The sequence below is a fragment of the Anastrepha ludens genome, chromosome 3 (genome assembly GCF_028408465.1).
Source record: "Anastrepha ludens isolate Willacy chromosome 3, idAnaLude1.1, whole genome shotgun sequence".
NCBI classification, from domain to species: Eukaryota; Metazoa; Arthropoda; class Insecta; order Diptera; family Tephritidae; genus Anastrepha; species Anastrepha ludens.
In genome coordinates, this window is record NC_071499.1 from 128,916,573 (window position 1) to 128,929,702 (window position 13,130).

Here is a 13,130-nt window from a genome sequence, read left to right on the forward strand (position 1 = left end):
AAAGTTATCGCTAAGGCCTAAATAAACATTTTCAAATATTGTACAAAAAATGTATTTATTCTTTATTTTTCTTTATTCAGAAATTTGTTTTAATATCACTGAAATATTATAGGAAGAAAGGCATGGCTAAGTGGAATTGGACCCTTTTATCTGTTAAAATTTGATTGTGGTTTATTTTATTAAAAAAAAAAAATTATATGCATATCTATCATTACTATCCCAGTGGACGAATTCCCAAAGATGAGCAAAAAAAAGTTGGCATTCTCGCAGACTTTACAAAGCAAGTAATTTCCAATTCGTTTTAACCAAACTGGCAGCACGGTTTGGCTATCTGATTTTATAGCAGTGCAAAAGCAAACAGCTGATTTTCATGCAGCATTAGCGTGGAGAGTGCATTTGAAAATGAGAGAGATGCCTGCTGTTATTAGGCAAAAGCAAATGCAGTTATTTATGGGACTGTCGCTGGTACCTGTACGCAACATGTTCGAAGGTTTGATTGCTTTTGGAAGAAATCCACCGGTTAACTGTTTGTGGAATGTGTATTAATGACGGGCGCATTGGAACATAACTCGGAAGCACTGTTCTAAGTTCTCTGAAGTCAAGTTTTCGAGGATTTTTCGGGTGCATTTTACGCTTGGCGCTTTCAGCGGAGATTTAGAAGATTGCAGTACTTTTTGGCATGCATATCAAAGACTTCTAATAATATTAATAATAATAAGCGCGCCACCTGTGTTCGGTCAAACTTCTACTCTAAAAAATGCGAGCGCCTTGAATGTGCCCTAATAGAGGCACATGTATTTCTATACCGACTCCGAACGGCAGATGGTTTTTAGGAGAACATTTTTATGGCAGAAATGCACCGGTGGGAGTTTGTCATTACCGTGGCTTTGAAACTGAAACTGCCGAAAGGTAGTCACGCATAAAGCCGTTTGTCTACGATACATGCGGTCAAATAATGTATTCCAGAAACCAGTCAGGAGATCGGAAGGTGAACGAATTGACTTTGATTTAATTTATCAGTCGTAAATTAATTAAAATGCAAGAACTCAATCAGAATTTATTCATGCATAGGAACTTATAGCTAGTCACAGGCAAATAGCCTACGGAAGACAAGTGCTGTCGAGGCTCTATACTCCGAAAGGAGTGACAAGAAAAAAAATAAAAGAAACTTATGTTGAGTGCATCAGCTGACTACTCTATCATACGGAATTATTGTACTAGGAGCGCCGCTATTCGGCATTATTTACAATAAGCTGAATGTATGCTCGTTGACTTCTTAATAGCATACTCCGGACGCGTTTTGAAGTTCAAATGACTGTCAATCAATACTCCAGCTAGTTCGTATGTAATAATTTCAGCTCCTACTTTGCTTCTTATGAGCTTTGCCGTCTTTCCGCTGCTAATAAGAACTGCATGAGACTGCAATATCCTCCGTAAGCTCCATTATTTTACTCCGTGGAGGCATTTCTAACCTGAGAACGTCGTACATAAAACATTCGTATGAATGATGGATGTTGACTATTGGACTGTAGCAGTCATCGAGCATCGAACAGTGCAATCGAACTCCGCAACGCAACATCGAACAAACCATCGAGCCACTCTGTGTGATTTTGCCAGCGCGAGCATCGTTTGTGTGTTATGTGGCGTGCGAGCATTTTTCTCCAATAGTGTCGTGCCGGTTTTTGTACCGTTTAGATGTGTTCAAATTTAACTTTATCGGCGTAGTTCGAACGCATCGTTTAAGTATTTTCGTATAAAAATTTTATTCAACAGCCGCAAAGTGTCTAATGCCGAAACGTATATTTTGCGAGTAGCACGCAGTCAATTGGTGGAAATTGGAAAATACACAAATTAATGTGTATGGAAAATATTGAAAAATAATAATTAATAGCTCAAGTACGAGTAAATGTAAATAGTTGAAAGGAAAATCCGGTGCCCGTGGAAAAGTAATTGATTTGCAGTACGACGCGGAATCAATCAAACAAAATAAATACGCGTACATCAAATTTCGTGCCTCTTAAAGGAGAAATGATTTAGCAGCGAAGACGCAAAGTATCGTATTTCGGCTGCTTCTTGTTTCCTTATTGCTGTTGCTTACAATTGTTTGGTTTTTGTAAAATTTACTGTTTTCTTTTTTTACTTTGTGCTTTGTTGTTTGCGTTTCTTAACGTTGGATCGCTTCGTGCACTTTTGTGATTTTTCGGCTCTTTGCTATTTACGCCGGTCCGCCTTGTCCAAGAACATGTAGTGATTGCGGCACAACTAATCGGATGCTACCTGCAGGCTATTGTTTCGATTATCGAGTGACGAATAACTACGAGTGACGATTATTTAGTGCATCGCAAGTGAGCCTTCGTGTGTGTGTTTGTGCATTGTCAGTGAGTTGAGGTTGTCCGTTGGAAATTGTAATACAGCCTTCATCTTGTATCTCTGTTGCGCGCCGCAAAAGAAAATAATAATGCAAGAAAATAAAGCAAAACAAATAGTTAAAGCATACAAAATTTTAGGTAGCTGCTAAAAATAGCAAAGAAATAAGTGAAACAAAATAGAAACCGGAAAAAGGAGTTTAAAAAGCCTAACTAAAAACAAAAACAAGCAACACGTTGCAAACGAGCTGTGGGCATTGAACGAGCGAGCAGCACTAAAGGAGAAAAAAAATTGATGTAAGTAAATATTGCCACATTAGTTAAGCAGTTGGAGAGAGTGCAACGAGCTGCCCTCGTTGGAATCAGTTAAGTTAAGAGGATCATCCTAATGTGACGCAAAATATTTCACCCGTAGAAATTGCAGCTGAAGAGTTGCTCAACGCAAGTTTGGCTAAAGCCACGAGCATTAAATAATTCTCGAAAAAAAAAGAAATCGTTTTCCTGCTCAGATTGACCGATGCCCTCTGATTGAGCATCGAAAGAGCCGTGCTAGCTTCCATCAACTTTCCCTGAACAGTCTAGAGAAGAGTGAGCACTGCAATGTTTTCAAAACGGATGTAGCTGCTATCAACGAAACGATTGATTGGCTGCTCACTAGTGTAATGCTCTACCGGCATTGGGGATAAAAATTTATTCCCATAGCCAAATATTAGTGAAGCCTTAATGATAGTGCGATGGAATGCCTGGCCGGGAAATGTCTGACATCCGCTTCTGGCGCTAGAGAGGAGTCCACTCTGCCTACCATTGCCACGATGTCCGGCCAAGAATTGTCAATATATGTTGTTTTTACTTTTGCGGCCGCTATATCCGATTGAGTTGGTGCGTGGCTACCATTCGGAAGTATGTAGATTCGATTCTGCATGCAAAAACATCAAATAATAAAAAAAGTTGTTTTCAATAACGGTCGCTCCTCGGCAGGCAATGATAAACCTTCTAGTGTATTTCTGCCATGAAAAAGTTCTTCATAAAAAACTATTTACCGTTCGGAATTGGCTTAAAACTGTAGGCCCCTCCATTTGTGGAACAACATCAAGACGCACACCTCAAATAGGAGGAGGAGCTCGGTCAAACACCTAACAGAAGTGTACGCGCCAATTATTTATTTTGTTTTTATCGATTATTTCATTGCTGCAGTCTAGAGTTGTGGTCAAATTGCTACTGGGACAGACCTTTAGGTTATGCTTTATGCTAAGAAGTGTATTACACTACCTGCATTCTCAGATGTTAAGTTTGTTGCACCCACTCTTATTCTGGGTATTCTGATACATTTTTCGCGTGAGAGATCCTTGTTGGATTTGGGCGAGTGCATCTGAAGATGGGGGTCCTTAGAAAACTGGTCGATGATTGCCACAAACGATTTCTTAATGCTCCGAAATACAATCTGTGGAAGTTTGTCTCTGCTACAAGTCGCATGCTAAAAGCTTGTTTAGCAGATTTGTCAGTTGGCCCATTGCCTTCTATTCCCATACGTCCTGTTCCCCATACTTATTTAACACCGTTCTGTCCATTAATTCTTCGGCATTAAAAATACCAGCTTTTGGCTATAGAAGAGCTTGATGAATTTTTTGGTAGATTCCATGCAACCGTTGTTCTATAACAACATGAGACGGTGATTCTTGGAGTAAAGAGCCATCCGTATAATAAAAAATATCACAGTTTGTTTTATATGTTAAGAAGATTTTGTTGTAATTTTCTCGTGAAGTGTTATTTTTGTTGAAAACACGCAGTGATAGGCCGATTGAGATGTTTCTGTTCTGAACGTTTCTGGTGGTATGTGTATCCAGTAGGCCAGGTCGATTTGTGGGGAGGCAAAAAAATCGCCCATTGCTCTGTGAAAATCATATTTTAGGGATCAAAATCAGAAACTTTGCCAAAGAACCATACCTCTAAAACGAATTCTGATGTCCTCCAATTTGGGTCGAACTTCAACCATATTCACCTAACTTAAGTTGAGTTCTTTACTTATGTGGTGAACTGCACCACCCACGCACAGTATCCACGTCATTCAGTTGTGAATTAAAACAAGCTCTAGTTAAGTATTATTGGGGTATTTTCTAATAAGTATAAATTACATTAAGGAATAAGCATCTTGGCTTTAACTGTATACTCTAAAAATATCTCGCGTGAGATATCTGCACCACGTTTCCTCTATGTCTTAATTATTGCAAAATCCTCGAATTAGTAGTCTTAGCTTTAGTTAACCCTCACTTTACGAGTCTGTATCTGCTCAGCCCACCTCCTTATGGGCTGTTTTTTATAATGTTGTGACATCAAAACAGTAATCAGCCTGCAGCTAAGCGCGCGCTGTTTACTTTCGCAATGAAATTACAACAATGAGCGTATCAAAAACAAAATCCAAAGCAATAAGAACAATGCGTGCAAGACAAGAAAAAGTGAAAAAATTCTCATCAAAACAGTGTTTCATAAAACAAAAGGTTGCTGGAAAAAGAAAATCAAGAAAAATAGCAAATACTCGTAATTGAAAAGAACTGCAAAAAGACTCGGCAAAAGTGCAAAATAATGCAGCTATAAAAAATAAATTACTAAATTGTGTGCATGCCAGAGCACATAAAATTGTAAAAAAGTGGAAAACATATTTTAATAAATTTTTTTCGCTTTCCAATATTTCACACAGAACAGAAAAAAATTGAAAGCTTTTATTAGTCCTAATTGGGCTAAGCATACGTGTATTTATAGAAAATTGAGCTAATTAATTTAATTAATTTGTTTTTGTGTAGATTTTTTTTCGCCATAAACTTGTTGATATTTATTCTTTCAAAATCAAAAAAATTGTTATGCGCTGCAGAAAAAAATTAGTTCAACAACGAAAAATGTTTGTTTGCACTTCTAATTAAATACAAATTGCGCTTGCCAAAATAAAACTCGAAAATAATGAAATATCTGTTAGTCAAATATTTTAGCAGCACTCAAAAAACATTTGGCATTCATTCATTTTTGCGATTTTCGTTTGCAATTCATACCAAAAACAAGCGTTAAATTCAATAAAAAATTGTATCATGCAAAATGCTATAAATGCATAAATGTAAAAGGATTGCAATTTAATGCTTGAATATTGTTCGAAAAAATAATTAAAATAACTGTAAATATCTACAAAAATTAGTAAATGCTTGTTGATAGAACAAATTTTGCGGCGCCTAAAAAGCCATCGTTCGAAATTAGTTTGCTCAATGACACCATCTATTAAATGATTTTATTTTCATTGTTGTTGTAATGAATGATGAATAAATTGTATAGCTGCATAAGTTTGCCTGAGAGACATGAATTTTTCGCAAACATGGCTTTTCAGGCTTGAAATATGATAAAAGCTCACATCCTAAATCAAAATTTATCAGAAATATTTTGGAATTTTCACTTAATAGTTTTTGTTCGTAAAATTTGCAATCAGAAATAACCACTGACTCTTTAAGCAGATTCAAATATTGAAAAAGTTTTTTTTATGAATTTGTTTATTTTATGAATTTGTTTATTTTATGAATTAGTTTTATTATGACTTTTTTTACCTAGCTAGTTTTTTTATGTTTTTTTGTATGCATTTTTATTTATGAAGTTGTTTTTTATGAATGATGTTTATGAATTCTTTTTAATGATTTTTTTTATGATTTTCTTTTATGAATTTTTTTTATGAATTCTTTTTCATGAATTCTTTTTTATGAATTTTGATTTTCACATATTTTTTGTTTATGAAGTTTTTTTATGCATTTTTTATACATTTTTTTTATGAATTTCTTTTCATGAATTTTTGTATGCATTTTTATGAATTGCTTCATGCATTTTTTTATGAATTTTGTTTTTACATATTTTTTATTTATGAATTTTTTTTATGCATTTTTTTGTTGATTGTTTTATGAATTCTTTTTTATGAATTTTGTTTTTTACATATCTTTTGTTTATGAATAATTTTTAGGAATTTTTTTTATGAATTTTTTTAATGAATTTTCTCTATGAATTGTTTTTTTATGAATTTTTTTAGGAATTGTTTAATAATAATTTTTAATAATTTATGAAGTTTGTTTTATGAACTTTTTTTATGAATTTTTTTATGAATTCTATTTTATGAATTTGTTTTTACATATTTTTTGTTTATGAAGTTTTTTTATGTATTTTTTATGAACTTTTTTTTATGAATTCTTTTTTATAAATTTTTTTTTATGAATTGTTTAATGAATTTTTTTACGAAATTTTTTTATGAATTTTATTTTATGCATTTTTTTATATGAATGGTTTTTTATGAATTTTTTTTATAAATTTTGTGTTTACGAAGTCTTTTTTAAGCAGATTTTTATTATTGTTTTTATGAATTGTTTTTCACCAATTCTTTTATATGAATTTTGTTTTTACATATTTTTTGTTTATGAAGTTTTTTTATGCATTTTCTTTTATGAATTCTTTTTTATGAAGTTTTTTTATGCAATTTTTTCGCCTCTGTTTAAGCTATGCTTGTTGTTGTTTATTTCTGTATTCGTATCAGTCCTACTTTGGGCTTAGGTGTTCATATGAATGAATAAATGAATGAAGGAAGTTTTCTCTTCGACCTTTAGATCTTTTCCGCCCTTTACTCATCGCAATACCTCACGCCCAGTTACTTCAGTAATTCTTCTGCTCCTGGAACTGAGTTGGCTGAGCGTTTGAGCTTTTCTTCTGGCCATACCAGACTGAGATGTCTACTCCTTCTGCTCGCATTGGCAGCGCGTTCTGGAGGCAAATGTAGTGGTGTTTCCGGCAATATGTCGCTAACTCTGGGCTCTACTGATTTGATGAAAATTTTGCGTGTTAAAGCAGCAACAAAGTTATCGTTTTAGAATTTGTTTTTAGAATTGCCTTTTCTGATTTATTATGGAAGTAAATGAATGTTTGTTATAAATATATGGAAAAACCTATAGAAACTAAACAAAAACAAATCAAAAACAAATAATGCTCTATAAAAAATTCGTCACACTTTTAATTGAATTACCAACTTTATTTTTCTTTTGTTTGAAAGTTGGTGCTTTGGTATGCGCAGCTATTTAACGAACCAGCACATGAGTAACAATTACAACAAACACAATGAATGTGTCAACAAGGTACCCTAAATAATATCTTCTTTTTATTGTGCGCCAAATTCAGCAACTTTTATTTTCGTTCAACATTTTCATTGAATTTTCCGAGTTTTTTACTTTTATTTTATTTTCGTTTCTCGTTTTTCACTTCTGCTGCCGCTGCTGCTCAATAAATTGCCAAGTATTTATACACTTACGTACACACATACATGTACAAAGAATATAGTTGTTTGTGTGATAGGTAAAATTAGATTAACAGCAACCAGTTGTCGACGTCACTAGTGGGCGCAGAGACAAACAGGCGAAATATTTTAGTGAGACACTGACACTCGATGTGGTTTGCGTTGAGGTAGGTGAGTGAATTCCGAATATTGCGGCATGAGGCATTTTACCACCTCAATCTAGTACCGGTAGTTGAGCTTGGAATGTTAACAGCGGACTGCAATTACTGCTGTTAACTTAATTAATTAAGGCAACCAAACTGTTATTACTTCAAAGAGTACCAAGTGTGGTAGTAAAATGCATTTGCACTGATTTCTGCTGTCAATTTATTTCCCCCAATTCGTTAATTTTATTAGTTATTTAATGTATTGCAACGCTCCTCTAGGAATAACTGAATTTGTGAAACTGATTTCTTCTAATTCCGAATTAATGTGAAGTGTTTGGTTTAAAATTTCTAGCAATTTAAGGAAATTAAGTATATATATATTTATACATGTACGTGTATTAGGAGGGCTCAACAAAATTATTATTTATTCATGCCGCTACCCAAAAATAAAGAAAAATCAGAGAATTTTTATTTTTTGTATTTTTTTAAATTTTGATATATTTTTTAATTGATGGGGTTTTAAAGGTCTCTATTAAAAATAGTTTAAATTATTATTTTATTTAAATAAAACAATCTAAAGGGAAATAAAAAGAGGATGTTAAGGTGCAGGTGAGGCGCATTTTTCTAGGGAAATTCATTGAAATTTTTCAGAGTGTTGGCAACACGGCCGAAAACCGAAAAAAAAAATTAAAAAAAATAAAAATAAATAAATAAATAGAAACAAAAAAAAAAATAAATAAATAAATAGAAAAAAAAAAAATAAATAAATAAATAAATAGAAACAAAAAAAAAAAAAAATAAATAAATAGAAACAAAAAAAAAAAAAAAAATAAATAAATAGAAAAAAAATTTTAAATAAAAAAAATTAAAAAAAAATAAATACATATTTTTGTTTTTAATTTTTTTTTGCCAAGAACAAAAAATTTAAAAAATAAATAACAGAAATACCTAGTTTTAGAACAAATTAAAAAAAAATATATAAACCATAAATAAAAAGTTTTAAATAAAAGATAAATACCTATTTTTATTGTTTTTTTGCCATAGAACAAATTTAGAGGCTAGAAAAAAGGAAACAAATATTTCTTTTTTTTTATTTATCAATTCGCACTCAAGACTGTTGCAAGTAAATGCTAGACATCCCGTAGCTTTTGATAACTCTAAGATATCGGGTGTTTTTTCTAGCTGCATCAGAACTATCATATCGTCATATCACAGAATTATCGATATTGATGCTATGGTGTGACAATTGAGAATGGCAAAAGGTTTGGCAAGTCGTTAGTAATCGCTTAACGCCAGAACAACGCTCCGTCAACGTTCTCACGTTTGTTATTCGTCTACGTGGAAGGTTTTACGTAAAGATCTTGACTTATGTGCGTATAAAATACAGTTCATGCAAAAATTGAAGCCAAATGGCCATCGTTTGCATCGCTGTTTTGCTGATTGGGCTCATTAAGATTTATTGGAAAGATTGGTCAAAAATTTAACTGATCGAATGGAGCATGTAACGGGATTCGTAGCCGCGGCGGGCATATTCAAATTATCTAACAGATCATAATAAGATTATAATAAATATTATAATAAAATATAAATATAAAAAAGAGATTAATAAAAAAAAAAAAAATAGTATAATATAAAAATGTTTATAATTAAAAAAAAAATGTTCATCCCAACACTATTTCTGTTTTGCGCTATAATTTCAAGTTTCCAAGCTCTTCGAAAAATGCTCTATATAACAGCACTATGTTGCTCACTTGCCCACTGAGGGTTTTATAGCCACTATTTTCGCCGACGAACTGGCCTTTCAGCAGCATTCCCCGTATATGTATGGGGAATGTTTATGCTGCTACAACAACAACAACGAACTGGCCTCCACTTACTACCCTTGAATATACCCCCGAACTTAGTCCAAAGTAACTACTGCGTTATGGTAGGGAGCCCTTAGAAATCCCACGAAAACATTAGACTATATCCTTTTTTTTAGATGCAAAGTTTACCTACACAAAAGATTACAATATGCTTGAACATACACCAGCTGCTCCTAAGAAGAACCAGCTGCTCCTTAGCACAAAATTCTTCATTATTCTTTACTGTAAAAAAGTGTAAAAAGCAGAGGACCCCGAGTTAGTTACAATTTCGAATCTCCTAGAAAGAGACCTACCCATTCAGAGCTTGTGAATTTCCCTACAGGGCGAGCTGTTTACAGTGCCGTTGTTGTATTGCTTTGATTGGCTATTGTTGTAATTAGCACTGGCTAGCAAATTTCTAGTAGCAATCGCTCTCATTTATCCAACTCTCTTTGTGTGTATTATAACACAGTGAGCTGAGACTCCTATTTGTTGTTGCTGCATTTTTTCACTACCAAACGGCAAGCAAACAACATTCAGTCAGCACCGCTCGACTTGTTAGCCCAGTCGGCCATTCCGCCAGTCAGCCAGTGTGCCGCAAATGGGGGTCACTGGGGTCAGCTAGAGCGTCAAGCGCCAGACACACACACACACATATAAAATTACATAAATAAAGCGCAATGCAAAATGCGAGTTCACATATACCCACCAATACAAATGTTTATCGTTTTAGCACTTCGCATTTAGAAAAATGTGCTCCCCTTTACAATGGATATATTGTTTTACAATGCAGAAATAATATAAAAATAAAAGTTTATAACAAAAGTAGCTGCCAAGAATTGGTTGCATTTGCCAGTTGCTGCCACTTTTACCTTTGCAAAACGTTGGTGCTCAGTGATTTGAATGAAAGAGGTGCTCAAGAGGTTACCAGTACAAATTGGTGCAATAAATGCCAGTCTAATTGGTGGTTTCATCTATTTAGCGCAAGTGAGTCTCTATTGGCCACACACTTTTATTTCGAAATGGAATTTTCATTGCGACTACTGACACAGTTCCCGCTTTACGATAGATGGCCTTTGACCCAGCAACAATTGAGTTAATAGAAATCAAGCCGACTGGTGCACGTGAAAATGCACGAAAAAGAAGAATCAGACCAGAGTTTAAAAAAGATTTTATTTCAGTGTATGATCGATCTTCCCTCATATATTATAATAGTCGTCTATGTCCCGATTTACACACAAAGACATCTGGAAGGGAGACCCTGGAAATTAACTTTTGATGTCTCATTCGCAGTCACGCGGACAAAATCCTTTCAAATGCTTCCCTGTGTAAATCGGTTCTCAGTTCATGTATTTTTCTACTCTATCTGGTAGTAAAAAAATTCTAAGGTCTAATATTTATGCTCAGACTACTCAATTTCTTTTAACCTTAACTTCGCTCTCGACCATTTCGCTGAGGCCATTTAGGCTTCTTTTTTTAAACCATGTAAAACGGCCGCCGTAGCCGAATGGGTTGGTGCGTGATTACCATTCGGAATTCCTAGAGAGAACGTTGATTCGAATCTCGGTGAAACACCAAAATTAAGAAAAACATTTTTATAATAGCTGTCGCCCCTCGGCAGGCAATGGCAAACCTCCGAGTGTATTTCTGCCATGAAAAAGCTCCTCATAAAATATCTGCAGTTCGGAGTCGGCTTGAAACTGTAGGCCCCTCCATTTGTGGAACAACATCAAGACGCACACCACAAATAGGAGGAGGAGGCCAAACACCCAAAGGGGGTGTACGCACCAATTATATATATATATATAACAAAGAACGCACTTAATGAACCTGTATTTTACTGCCACGAGAAGTCAAGAATGATAGAACCAAGATTGCACCCATCAGAGCGCGACGTCGCGTAAGAGAGATGTGAAAATACCAACAAGAATGCAAGAAGAAGAAGAAAAGGTCACTCATACAACACACAAATAAATGGCACTTATGCGACGTTCCACACTCATCGATTCTATCGAATTCGCCGAGAGCGTAGTAGCGGTGCCCCCTTATTTTTCTGTCTTTATTCTATTATTCTCTCGAACCTTTTAAGCATAAAAATAATAAGGAAAATAAAAACTCAAAAAATTATTAGATTAACCCCTTGAACAGAATTGCAGCGGACAGCGGGGACGGATTTTTGGCCGTCCGATATTTTTGCGACGGCAAAATAACATGATTTACCTATTTATATTTTTTCCGATAGATTGAATACTCTGATTAATTTATTACTATTTGTTTGTTTGCAAGCAAGAGCAGGCAAATAACAAGGAAATAATATTTATTCGATCTGCACAAGAATACCCGCAACATATCAATGATTTACGCTGCAATTCTGTTTCAGGCCAAACCCAACCCGCGGCTAGGTTTAAGGTAATTATGCCCAAATAGAGACAGAATTTTGCTTTGGAGAAGTCGTTCCAATACTTCTCAGCTTGCTTACATTTTTTTTTTTTTTTCAAAATTATAGATAACTTTCTAGCTGGGGTCCCTCAATTCATCATGCTTCTTTTGCGCAAATTTCAAGCAATCCCTTATAATTCAATAGTTCATTTGTTCGATTTTGTAATATTTGAGTCCCGTTAGCGGTCCCGAAATTGCGAGATCACGGAATTCACAATTATCTCTATTATTCGCAACTTCACTCAGCGCTGACGTAGCCACTACTAAAGTTTTTTTCTTTCTCATTAAAATACCTCACTTACGGCCACTGCATTACCCCTTAAGTAATATTTATGACCAAATGCTGATATCTTTACCGTCAAAACAGTTTCCTTATCAGTTTGTTTTGCACAATTAAATAATTGTTACTAGCTAATTTTGTACTTATTTATCTCTCTTATTCTACGCTATATTCTCGCTCGTTCACGCTTCTACTCACACAGCTCTGCTAAATCGTCCATATCAACCTCTCATAGTTGCGCTGCCTCCTCTCCATTTGCTCAGATATTTATCAACTACTTCTGTAACATCAGCAGCTGCAACTTCAATACACAATATATCCGGTTTTCACTGTGCCGTACGGAATGCCCCAGAATTGTACTGAAATATGTAGAACAAAATTTATTTATGGCGTGTTAGTATATTTGATATGAGCGAAATACCCTTTGTTTACAGGATCATTGCGCGTTACAAAGCAATATGTCAGCAGATCCCCCGCTGAGTTGAACAGCCAGGCAGGAAAGCAATTTGCTGCCGGCGAGACTACAGTTCTTCTTCTTCGCCTACTAAGTGCCTCACAAATGCCGCAGGCGATGAGTTACCAACTCTCCTGTTCTCCTTCGCTCTTTGATATGCGCACTCTCTATTATTACAAGTGCCATTGCTGACTTCACTGCCAGCAGGCAGCTGTACTTGTGCGCAGTTTCGGGTTTGCTTAGTCAATGAGGCATTTCGCACACACATATACACAAACACTCATACGCAATATTAAATTACC

At 34.7% G+C, this 13,130-nt stretch overlaps 1 protein-coding gene across 1 annotated transcript in view; it reads left to right on the forward strand.

Annotated features, from left to right (window-relative positions):
* The first annotated feature begins 1,617 nt into the window (after window positions 1–1,617).
* Window positions 1,618–13,130, forward strand: part of LOC128859216 (uncharacterized) — a 261,658-nt gene continuing 250,145 nt past the window's right edge. Inside the window, exon 1 of the mRNA XM_054096011.1 lies at window positions 1,618–2,663. The gene's annotated coding sequence lies outside the window, so the exon portion shown is untranslated. The remainder of the gene's footprint in view (window positions 2,664–13,130) is intronic.